Genomic DNA, 14,032 nt, shown 5'->3' on the forward strand with positions numbered 1-14,032 from the left:
AAAATATTACCCAACTTCTCTATAAATTAATACATTTTTATAAAAATACATTAAATAATATATATTTATTGGTTTAAAAAATAAATATATTTATTTATACTATATTATATTTTATAAATTAATCTAATGAGGTGACTCTTGGTTGGACTGGTATGGCATGGCATACAGACACTCAAAATATAACTTTTATATTTCATGCAGGCCTTCATTTTATGATGGTTATACTTTATATAGCCAGCTAAGTGAATAAATACATAATTACATATAATATTATTTTTTCATTAGAAAGAAATATATTTGTGTTATAAAATATTATTATAAATATTTAAATTAATATATAAATTAATACTACAAATACTTAATTATATTTTATAAATTTTGTTTTTCACTATTAAGATTCTCTTTCTCTCCTTCTCATCATCTTCTTCCTCTTTTCTTTTTATCTATTTAAAATTATTTATAATAATTTTATAACATGTTATTAGTACGAATTTTTATCCAAGTCTCAAGATGAATATTTTGTTAAACTTCTTGAGTTTTTTCAAGGTCACGATTCATTAAATATATATTTATATATATTTATTTGAAATAATTTCAAGAACTATTTTTTTTATTATCTATAAATTTATATATTATATATGTATGTATATATTTTTATTGTTATATGTCTATTATTGAATTTATATGTATACACATATATATATTATGTATTTTTATTATTTATAATATTTACAATATATTTTATATAATTTGTCTCTATGATATGATAGAGAATATGTATAAATTATACATATATTTTGGAGATTATGTATGTATCTTCGATAAAATCTTGTATATATCTTGAAAATTATGCAAACATGTTATATAGTTGACTGAAATTTAATAAAAAAAAGATGAATAACATATATATATAGAATATTTCTTAATAGGTAATACACATGGATAGGTATTAAAAAAAAAGATTCTGTGTACTCTTTGATGGATTATTTTTCAGAGTTAAAGAAAAAAATAAATTATTATTTGATTTTATGGTTGGAAAAAGAAAAAAAAATTAGTAGCTTTATTATTTTTTTTTTTCTCTTTGTTCTTATTCTAAGAATATTCTATTAGATTTAGTGTTTGAATTTCTTGTTTGTTGGTGGTAAGTAAACAGGTGATTAGTAAAAAATTTGAGTAATTTGCGGCGAAACCCCTTTATGTTTTAATTTTTACAAACTTAACCTCCTTATCTTTTTTTTTTGTGTGGCAAAATTCCCTTATGTTTTAGTTTTAATACACTTAACCCCCTTATTTTTTTTTTTTTGTGGCAAAACCCCCTTATGTTTTAATTTTTATACACTTAACCCTTCTATATTTTGTTTTGGTGACAAAACCCCCTTTAGTTTACTTTTCTTTACAAATTTAAAGTTTTAGTTCGATATTTCTGTTAAATACTAACTGGATTACTATTGTATCGACTTCGAGGTTTTATCGTTACATATACACAAGTGTATACAGTGGTCATCTAGTTGATATTTAACGGTAATATTTAACTGACGTGTCAAATTTGCAAAGAAAAATAAACATAAGGGGGTTTTGCCACCAAAAAAAAGATAAGGGGATTAAGTGTATAAAAATTAAAACATAAGGGAGTTTTGCCACCAAAAAAAAAGATAAGGGAGTTAAGTGTATAAAAATTAAAACATAAGGGGGTTTTACCACCAAAAATTAAAGATAACGGAGTCAAGTGTATAAAAATTAAAACATAAGGGGGTTTCGCCGCAAATTGCTCAAAAAATTTTAAATTAGAAAATGCTTTCTTCAACATTTATTTCTACAAATTTTACATAAATTTTTGTACTATGTTTATGTTGGATATATTTTACCAGGATCTAGATTTACTAACAAGTATGTTTCATTAACATCCTAATATGAATTCTAAAACACTGAAATAAACACATAAGAGTTTAAGAAAACCTTACATTGGGTGCAGCGGAATATAATGACTCCTTCCGTTCAGATCTCCAGCCCTTGATTCCTTTCTGTAGCAGAGCATCACCAAGATCTGAACCTGGATCTCTTTCTCTCGTTCCTCTAATGCTGAATCTCCTTCTTGTTGGTTGATTTTCCACAGTCTTACACACTATGATTGAGATACCACTTGATGTGTGTGGGCACTCACTCATTCACTCAAGGATTTCGAAATTTAGAGAAGAAAAGAAGAGAGAAGGTGGCGGCTAGAAATTTTCTATGAAGGAATGAGATGTCTCATCTTTTTCATGAAGCCAACACTACCTATTTATAGGTAACCACTTAGGTTTGGGTTAGATTTATTTGGCATTAAAATAATAAAAAAATAAATGATAAAAGCCTACAATAGTGGCCGGCCTGGGCTTTGGATAATGGGCTTCACTTATGCAATTTTGTTGTTTTATCATTTCTGCATCTCATTTTCTCAAAAACGCCAATTTTCAAATTCAACCATTTAAATGCCAATTCTAATTATTTAATAACAAAAATTAATTATTAAATAATATTGTCATTTAATATAATTATTAATTAGACATATAAAGTCTCTTAATTAATAAATAAACCTAGAATCTCTTTTCTTTACAATTTCGTCCTTGCTTAGTGAAAATTCACAAAGTAGACACAGTCTAACTTTTGAATTATAATTAATTAATCAAAATTAATTAACTGAGTCTTACAAGCAGTATGGTCTCAACTAGTATGGGGACCATGGGTTTATATATCCAAGCTTCCAATAAGTAGATCAAGAATTTATATCTTAAATTCACTAACTTATTAATTCTTCGTTGAATCCACGCATAGAACTTAGAATTGCACTCTCAGTATATAGAACGCTCTATATGTTCCACGATATAGACACGTCATTAGTTATCCATTGTTATAATCCTAATGTGATCAATGATCCTCTAATAGATGATCTACATTGAAAAGGCACTAAGTTACCGTTACACCTTCAAAGTATTTTATCTTTAAAACACTTAGCTCCGTATAAATAATATTTCAGCAAAGTGAAATGAGATCTCCACCATTTATCTCTGTTTAGCCAAGCTCGAAGGATATCATCGTTTCACTTCTAAATTCCTATAGAAGTTATAGATTTCATATTTATGTTAGCGCTCCCACTCAATTATACTATCATGTTCCCAAAATGTACGTATCACCCTGACCCAAAAGTAGGCTTAGCTAACAAATCAAAGAACATGTATAATACTCTTGAGATCGAACCTAAACATATCAGGATTAAGATCATTTGATCTAGGATCAGCGGGTGATATTGAATTGAATAGATATTACGGTTAATTTTAATATATCTAATCAAAGTTCAATATCGGTCCCTTCCGATGTATACTCCATACATCCGATGCTGGTAAGTTTTGCCAATGTCCTGGAAAGGACATAACACTTATCCAAGGTGTAAGAATACCTATCGCTGATTATCATGTCAGTCTAAATCCAGTGAACTGACAAATCAGGGAATAAACTTTCGAACATATAATTAAGATTATATTCCACTGTGTTGACAACACTATAATCATTAACAAATTCATATGTTCTGGACTTAAATAGAATTCATACATTATGTAAATAATCATGAAATAAATCATGTGAACCATGCAACATTAAATGTTATTCTGATCTTTATTAATAAGTAAATCTGATTATATTGAAATGAGTTTTATTTAGGGCATAAAACCCAACAAACTCCCACTTGCACTAATATAAAACAAAAGGTTCATTTCAAATAATCTCAACACTTTGATGTACAAATCAAGTGTAGTAGTAGTAGTAAACTCCTCGTAATAGGATCTGACAGGTTGAATTAAACACAACCTTTCCTCCACCATTACTCTTCCTTAATCACAAAATCATTGATAATGTGAAATTCCTCTCTATATGTCTACTCTCTTGGGATACTGGATTCTATACCTTTGGCAACTACTTTTGGTTATTCAGGAAATAACACTAGTAGTTAAGACAAGTTGGAACGGTGCCACAATTGTATAGAACTTTCCTTAGACTGAATAAGTACCTTTCCTGCAACTTTAACATTCAATCTCTCTCTGGTAGACCTAGAGACTTCAGATAGGTTTTTACACTTCTCCAAAATCACTACTCCACCCCCAGAGTAATCACCATCTTATCAGCAGACTTTCTAGCACAAAGGCAAATCTCGAAATCTGATGTGGTGTAGTCTAAGAGTTTTAAACACACCCTTATAGACTAACATATAGTTCCTCCTTTTAATCTTAAGATTTACTTGATTGTCTTCCAATGTTCCTCTCTTGGATTAATCTGATACCTACTCATTACTCCCACTCAGCAGCAGGTGTCTGGTCTAAGGCATACAAAAGCATATCTAAGACCTCTCACTGTTGATATAAGAAATTCTTTCATGGCTTTATCTTTTCTGGAATAGTTAAGACTTTTCCTTAGATAAATAAAATCTATGCCTAGAAGTCGAGAAGCTTCTATAGATTGCCATTAGAAAGAAATACTTCAGCATCTTACTAAAGTAAGTTGCTTGCATTAGAGTAAGTAATTACCAGGTATACCACAAGCCATAGGTTTAGATAAACTCAAAACCTATAATACTAGGAACAGGAAGTTTTGTTAAGTCCATTGAATAGACTTCTTAACGAAAATTTCCTTTTATGTCCTTGTAATAGAAAACTTTAGGTTATTCCATGTGAATGGATCAAACCATAGTTCTCTTGGCTTTTTCTTCTTAGTTTCTTATCTTGACAATCCATTACTTGTTTAAACTCACAATGGATTTTAATCACTAGTGTCTTCCAAGTCATAAGAAGTGAAGTTCCTTGAAACTCTCCCACTACGACAAGGTACCGTGAATTATGTCTAAGAAAACTAAATGGTATTAACCTCTTCGGTTGTGACAAGACAACAGAGGCAGTGGGATCATCATATGTCAAATAAGACGATAGAACACTTTTGGAATCAAGAAAAATATCTCCTTTATTTTCTAATTTATTTTCAGACTTAGTCGTTTTTCTTAGAAAAGTTGTATTTGTTTAACAAACACTTTCTTATCTAATTACTGTGGGATGGTCCACCCCTAATCACTTAGAATAGTTAACAAACCATGGTTAATAGTTCTAGCTTTTCTTAAGGTTTCCATTAGGTCATCCGTGAATCTAGTAATGATTTACATTAAGTATACAACCATTGCATCATTCTGAAATTGTATTACCATAGAAAGACTTAGGCAACGACTAGTAACTAATCATCAATATACAAATCGAATTTCTAGGGAGGTAAGTTTGGATATAATTCAAAAATCAAATTAATGATCTTTGAACTGCATATCTACTAACTATTTCTCCACCCCTATCAGTTCGCAAGATCTTTAACCACTTATTTTAATGCTTTTCACTGTTTAAGGTTAAATCTAGAGTGATCGTTTTAAGAATACAACGAAAAACTCATATCCACCCTTGAATGTACATCCATCTGCGAATGAGATGAATTACTTTCAGTGGATATAGGCATATTAACTCTTTGTAGAGATTGATCTTGTCAAAAATACTATGAACAAGATACAAATGCCATAGATTTAAAAAATGTGGTTTTGTCCTTTTGATGACTTAGGTATAGTTACTTCAAAGAGTTCTTAGAATAGTGCAAGTGGATCTTGGTCAGAGAATACTAAACTCATATTCCATACAGTTTGAATCCATTGATAGAAAATGGTTATTAAACACTTGTGAAAGTGAAATTGTATTATATTAAAAAAAATTATTTGGAATATAAAATTTAAAGTCAAAGACTTAAATTTATACCAAATAAACATGAGTAATTCTTTCTTGGACCACCACTACTAATTTTAACTCTAAGTCAGATTTGCCCATACAAGTAGGAGATTTCTAAGATTGAGGATTTATATCATTTTGGGATAGAATTTCAGGATTATAATCATATGCGTCATTTAATTTCTAAAGAGAAAATAGAATGACATGAAATGATTTATAGACCATTCATCTAATGATATGTTATTGTGCTAATTCGAAATGAATAAGCTAAGAGGAATTAGGATAATTTCGTTTTTAAATAAGAATCCAACGATGCTTCGATTAGCGAAAGCCAAAGTAATCTTATTTATATAATCTTCTTGTTTCATATTGTAAATACTAGTCTAAGGTGTCATCAACTGATGAACAGCTAGATGTTGCAATTACAATATTTATCTTTCGAGATCTAACACAATTATGTTTGTCTAATGGTGACAATCCATTAGGAATTTATCCCATTAGAACAACAAACCAAGTTAGACCAACAATGAAGATACGAAATTAAACTACAATTTAATAACAGAAAATAACATGGTTCAATATAAATTCATACACAATTCAGAAATTATTAAACATATAGCAAGTAGGAATGACAAGTGAAAATACTAAAACATACAATCCTAAATAATTTCCAAGGTTTCAACAAACCGATACAGTGTCCCGGTAGGCGAGAGTCAAAGTATCATTCATTGAATAGAGTTGTCAGCTCATCTAAAATGCAAACCATTCTAGCAACCTTTAATTCGATCAAAATAAAAATCCAACGTTGTCCCGGTAGGTGAGAGTCAAGGTTATTCTCATTTTATGAGCTTCCACCATTGTTTCATGTTTTATAAGTTTATCTCTATGTTGTCACCGTAGGGGAGAGTCTAATAGAGACGAAAACTTACAAAACACTTATCAAATGAGATCTTACGGTGTTAAATGCGTTCAACGAATAACCATCCATAAGGGGGACGAAGTCTAGCGTCTCGAGGTTATATTGAAAACATTTAACTATTGTAAGACCAACAATGGAGATCGAATGTCCTAATAATAATAAAGCTCATTATTTTTTTTAAAAAAAATGTATTTTCTTCTAATATTTATTTTAATCTATTTATTTTAAATATATATATTTATTTAATTAAAATTTCCAATTTAGAATGAAAAATTCTAAATATAAATTTTAATTTAATATTTATAAATTTTACTTAGATGGATATGAAAATAACATGAATTATTTCCATCTTAGTAATAATTTCCAATAAATATTTAGAAAAATATTCAATTTAAGTTGTTACAAAATTAATTTAAATTAATTTACAACTCAAATTTAATTTTCTATAAACATACATTGCATTTCGAAAAATTGAAGTATTTAAGAATACTATTTTTGAAAAAAAATGCTTTAAAATAAAATAAAAATAAATTCAGAAAAATTATTCAAATTTAATGTTGGCCCAAAATTAATTAATAAAATTAATTTACAACAAAAAATATAATTTTCCTATTTAATTAAATATATAAGAAAAATTTAAAATATTTAAGTATCATGATGAAAATCAACTTAAATATTAATTTTCTATTTAATTAAATACACTAGAAAAATACTTCAAGCAAAAACAGATAATATCTATCTAGATTTTCATTGACTAATAAATTCATTTTCTAATTAAACATATTTTACTTCATTTTTTTTAATTAATCATTAAATGAAAAATCATTGATTTAAGTTGGTCCAAAATTAAAATAAATAATTTACAACTTTAATCTATTTTTCAAATAAAATTCGAAATTTCTGCATTTAAGAAATGCAATTTCGAAATTGTGGAAAAAGATTAATAAAATAAAACATATTTTGAAAATTATTCAAATTTAAGTTATATGAAATAAGATTTCAAACTTAAAATAATTTTTAATTTTAATTAAATAACATGAAAATAATAATATTTAAGTATCATGATGAAAATCAACTTAAATATTTAGATTTTCAATTTAATTAAATGTATTAAATTCAAAAAATAAATAATTAAGTATAGAGAAGACTTAATTATTAATTCTAATTTAATACTAGAAAAAATATAATTAACTTAAATTGTACCAAAATTAATTATTAAACAATTAATTTCACAATCTATGATATTTTCCTAATTAAATATTAGAACAAATAACTAGTTCTAGAAATAACAATCTAGAATATATTTCATTTACTAAGTATTTTTCTAAAATTAACTTTAAAATATTAAATGAAAAATAAATTTCATATATTTTAAAAGTTAATTATGTTGCTAATTTAATTTTAATTAGGTTAGACTAATATAATTAACCTAATACAATTTTTTTAAATAAGGCAAATGGGTCTTCACAATTGGGGTAGTTCATGTGAGGGGGAGCTGGGTTCAGTATGTCGTACCCACTTCTATTGGCCGCCAACTCTCACACAAGGCCCAAAAGAGAGGAATTTAACCTTTAAATAAGCAATTGTTATTCATTGAATAAGCCCAAATCTAATTGGGCCTAAATAAATTTACTTATGTCAAAATTTATTTTAGCAACCTAGTCCATTTACTTAGTAAGACTTAAATGGGCTTCCTATATGCATCTAAGCCCAAAAGCAAACATATAGGCTCACACAGGTCAAATGATTTGGATGGGCCCTATCATGTTACTAGGTTTACACAGATGAAAGAAATTGCAAAATTTACCTGTTACAAATTATTTATAAGATCTATTGACAATTAGACTATGATTAAAATCAGATCATTGGATCTGTCAAAAAGTTAATCATAGCAATTAAGATCAAATAAATAATAGGTTTGTAAAAAAAATTTGAATACATAATAATATTATCAAACAATACAAACAATAATAACTGATCTGGAATATCTGGAAAGTAAGCTAAAATATCTCAATTTTAAAATTTAAAATAAAATTAAATTTTAAAATAAATATCTTAACTAGAATTCAAATTTAGGTTGTTAGAAAATATTTGAAAAAATTCAAAATTCAACAAACTCTTAAATTTCTTAAATTCTAGCAAAAAATCAAAAATATCTAACCAATTTTTTAAATATTAAAATTATTCAAAATTTAAATTTATTTAAAATTTCTAATAAGATAATATAATAAAATATCTTGAATTTTAAATTTAGATATTTTATTATATTCTGAGTCTTATAATTTAATAATTTAAATATTACATGAATAAACTAATTGAAAAAATAAGATATTTTATATGGTTAGAATATTTTTTTAAAAAAAATAAGAAGTTTGAAAAAATTATGGTTTGAAAACCTAAAATATCTATTCAAACTAAACTAACCAATTTTTCAAATTTCATGTTATTTTTGCCAAAATATAATTTTAATAAAAAAAAATGTCTAATAAGATAAAATGTTAAACCTAACATACTCCTAATCTTATAATTTTAATTAATAAAATATATGTTGAAAATAATAAATTTGAAAAAGATATGATATGGTTAGCAAATTTTGAAATTAGTACAAGATTATTTTTAAAAGATAATATTTTAATATCAAAGTAAGATCATTTAAAATTTAATAAAAATAACATCCAATCTTATAATTAAAATAAATAAAATAATCTAAAATTTCAAAAATAACCATAAGGCTCTTTTGTGAGAAATTAAATTTTTAAAATTCAAAGCCTACTAATATCAGAAACTAATTTTAATTAATTAAAAAATTAATAAAAATTAATTTTATTCTGAAAATTAGATTTTTAATTGAAAATTCAGATTCTACACAAAATTCTACCAAAAATTCGCTTTTGTTTCAATGAAAAACGATTTTGGAATCAAAAGTTATGACGAAAACAAGTTTGAGGCACAGGGGTATGCATTGCATACCTCTGCGCGCGCGGAAAGCAAGACGTGGCCTCATTTGACCGAGCATGCTCGGACACGCATGTTGTCTGAAGCCTGTTTGTCCGAGCGAGCCCAAGTGCGTGCGCGCGCGTGTGACACTCAAAATCTCATATTTTCGTTGAACTTGAAAAAATCATAACTAATTCATAAAAAATCCAAATTATGTTCTCTAAAAGCCTAAATTTATTAATTTTTCGTCTACTTTCCAGAAAAAATAATTTCAGATCGAAATAAAAATATTTCAGTAACATATATTGCGATTTCTAAACTATCATCAAATAAGCACATAAACCACATGAAACCATCCAAATCAATGCATATCATCGTTTTAATTCATATTTCATGAAAGTAAATCATTACCATGGCTCTGAGGCCAGTTGTTGGATATATTTTACCAGGATCTAGATTTACTAACAAGTATGTTTCATTAATATCCTAATATGAATTCTAAAACACTGAAATAAACACATAAGAGTTTAAGAAAACATTACATTGGGTGCAGCGGAATATAATGACTCATTCCGTTCAGATCTCTAGCCCTTGATTCCTTTCTGTAGCAGAGCATCACCAAGATCTGAACCTGGATCTCTTTCTCTCATTCCTCTAATGTTGAATCTCCTTCTTGTTGGTTGATTTTCCACAGACTTACACACTATGATTGAGATACCACTTGATGTGTGTGGGCACTCACTCATTCACTCAAGGATTTCAAAATTTAGAGAAGAAAAGAAGAGAGAAGGTGGCGGCTAGAAATTTTCTGTGAAGGAATGAGATGTCTCATCTTTTTCCTGAAGCCATCACTACCTATTTATAGGTAACCACTTAGGTTTAGGTTAGATTTATTTGGCATTAAAATAATGAAAAAATAAATGATAAAAGCCTACAATAGTGGCCGGCCTGGGCTTTGGATAATGGGTCTCACTTATGCAATTTTGTTGTTTTATCATTTCTGCATCTCATTTTCTCAAAAACGCCAATTTTCAAATTCAACCATTTAAATGCCAATTCTAATTATTTAATAACTAAAAATTAATTATTAAATAATATTGTCATTTAATATATTTATTAATTAGACATATAAAGTCTTAATTAATAAATAAACCTAGAATCTCTTTTCTTTACAATTTCGCCCTTGCTTAGTGAAAATTCACAAAGTAGACACAGTCTAACTTTAGAATGATCATTGATTAATCAAAATTAATTAACTGAGTCTTACAAGCAGTATGATCTCAACTAGTATGGGGACGATGGGTCTATATATCTGAGCTTCCAATAAGCAGATCAAGAATTTATATCTTAAATTCGCTGACTTATTAATTCTTCGTTGAATCCACGCATAGAACTTAGAATTGCACTCTCAGTATATAGAACGCTCTATACGTTCCACGATATAGACACGTCATTAGTTATCCATTGTTATAATCCTAATGTGATCAATGATCCTCTAATAGATGATCTACATTGAAAAAGGCACTAAGTTACCGTTACACCTTCAATGTATTTTATCCTTAAAACACTTAGCTCCGTATAAATGATATTTCAGCAAAGTGAAATGAGATCTCCACCATTTATCTTTGTTTAGCCAAGCTCGAAGGATATCATCGTTTCACTTTTAAATTCCTGTAGAAGTTATAGATTCCATATTTATGTTAGCCCTCCCACTCAATTATACTATCATGTTCCCAAAATGTACGTATCACCTTGACCCAAAAGTAGGCTTAACTAACAAATCAAAGAACATGTATAATACTCTTGAGATCGAACCTAAACATATCAGGATTAAGATCATTTGATCTAGGATCAACGGGTGATATTGAATTGAATAGATATTACGGTAAATTTTAATATATCTAATCAAAGTTCAATATCGGTCCCTTCCGATGTATACTCCATACATCCAATGCTGGTAAACTTTGCCAATGTCCTGGAAAGGACATAACACTTATCCAAAGTGTAAGAATACCTATCGCTGATTATCATGTCAGTCTAAATCCATTGAACTGACAAATCAGAGAATAAACTTTCGAACATATAATTAAGATTATATTCCACTGTGTTGACAACACTATAATCATTAACAAATTGATATGTTCTGGACTTAAATAGAATTCATACATTATGTAAATAATCATGAAATAAATCATGTGAACCATGCAACATTAAATGTTATTTCTGATCTTTATTAATAAGTAAATCTGATTATATTGAAATGAGTTTTATTTAGGGCATAAAACCCAACAGTTTACTTGTTTGCTTGTTGAGTGAGAAGAAGATCGAGATGTGTATTATTTTTTTGTTCCATTAGTTCATGCTCTCTTACTATATATGGACCAAGACAATAAAACAGTTTGTATAAAATATGATCTTGAGAAAATGGAGAAATTGACTATAACTAAAATAAGTAATTGTTGTATTCTAGTATAACATATATTTTTAAAATTTCTTCTAGATATTATTATTATTTAGTTTTTATATTTTTGAAAGAATGAGTAATTAATTGAAAGTTTTGATTTTTTATTTTATTTAATTATTAATAATAACTAACCAACGAAGGGAAGAAGGAGACATGAAAAAAGTAGGAATTCAAATTCAAAACTACCCTTAAAAGGTATGTAAAATCATAAATTGTAACAAAAAAGTAATGACAATGAAATCATTTTACATTGATATGAATATTTATTTTTAAAGAATGCACAATAAATAATGTTTAATATTTACTTAAAATTTACTAATCAATAGCAAATTATATATGAAGATTTAGTTTTTAAAAAGTAAACTAGTTATACAAAGTGAAAATTTGGTTTGTCATTAATTATAGTGTAATAAATAACATATTATTATATTTTAAAAAAGAATTAATTTTGGTAAAAATACCAAATATTTAAAGAATATAATAATTAAATACCCAATTTTTTTTATTTTACAATAAAAATATTTAAAGTTACTTGATCATTAATATTTAGGATAAATAACAGCATAAATACCTAAAATTTTATGTTTGTAAATGGCATAAACTCAATATTTATTTTTAGCGGCATATGTATCAAATGTTTATAAAACTGTAATTTTTCTCTAATTTTATTTGTACAAATTCTGTTATCGCTTAAATAGGGCATATATAAGGTCAAGATTCTTTATCATTGGGTCTAGATAGAAACATGTAGTATAAATTACTTCCAATATTCTTTTAATAATTCAAAACATTTGTACTAATGAAACTTGAGGAAAATTACAGTTTTATAAACGTTGGGTACTTATGCCGCTAAAAATAAACATTAAGTTTATATAACTTAACGATGAGTATGGATTCTTTAGTTTATGTTGTGTTCTCAGCTTATAGTTTTGTTTAGAATGCATGAACATAATGTTCTGGAAAGTTATAATTGATTTGAACAAGTTTAAAAGGGTTATAACTCGAAAGTTTTTGAGTTACAGAAACTAGGCAGAATCGGGCGACCGGTTGTTTTGAAAGTGCCCAAAATTTTGGTGAGGTCCAATATGTTGGTAACTGTTGTCCATACGCAAACACGTTGCTGACACTGTCAGGTACGTGTGTGTCATCAGTTTGGAGAGAGAATGTAATAGTAGTGGATGTTGGACAAAAAGGTGATTTTCTTTTCCTATGAACCTTTTTGTGGTCTAGCATAGGGGACAAGCCGCCTAATTTCTCGGGACCACGTCAGCTGCCACTGGGTTGACTTTCGTGATCTTGAGTGATTACAAATGCCGTTTGATATTCCATTCCTGCATGCCTCTTGAGAGTGTCCCTTCTTGTCTTAGACTTGTTTGAAATTTTAATTGAGGGAGATATTAGGCTTCGAAGTTCCGGATCCTTCTTATAAATTCAACTCGGATGGAGTTAGAGCTCATGCCAAGCTCCACTCATCTTTGACGGGTGGACCGTGCTTCTGATCTTTGAGGACCCTATGAATGGGCCTTGTTTCATATTGGGCCTCTGAGATAGCACGTTTATTAGTCATCTAAAAACACTGATAACAAAGAGAATAAGGAATACATATGCCAAAATACAAAGTGTAATATCATCAAACCAAGTAATCTCATTTTTTATTTGTAGTATTCATCTAGTGAATCCAAACGCAACAAAAACCGAACATACACCTCAAAAATTATATATAAAAAGGATTTAAAGTTTTTATAAAAATATTTTTCTTATCTTGATTTTTTACTTGTCGTAGCATATGAGTTATTACATGTGGCAAGATAAAGTATCACTTTAATAAATTTAGTTGGTACATACAATGAGTGGACATAAGGATCACACACTTAAATATAATTGGTGGTCGAGAAAAAGTAAACGATCAACATTGTCCTTGCATGACACATCCTT

This window comes from Cannabis sativa, chromosome 6, assembly GCF_029168945.1.
Source record: "Cannabis sativa cultivar Pink pepper isolate KNU-18-1 chromosome 6, ASM2916894v1, whole genome shotgun sequence".
NCBI classification, from domain to species: domain Eukaryota; kingdom Viridiplantae; phylum Streptophyta; class Magnoliopsida; order Rosales; family Cannabaceae; genus Cannabis; species Cannabis sativa.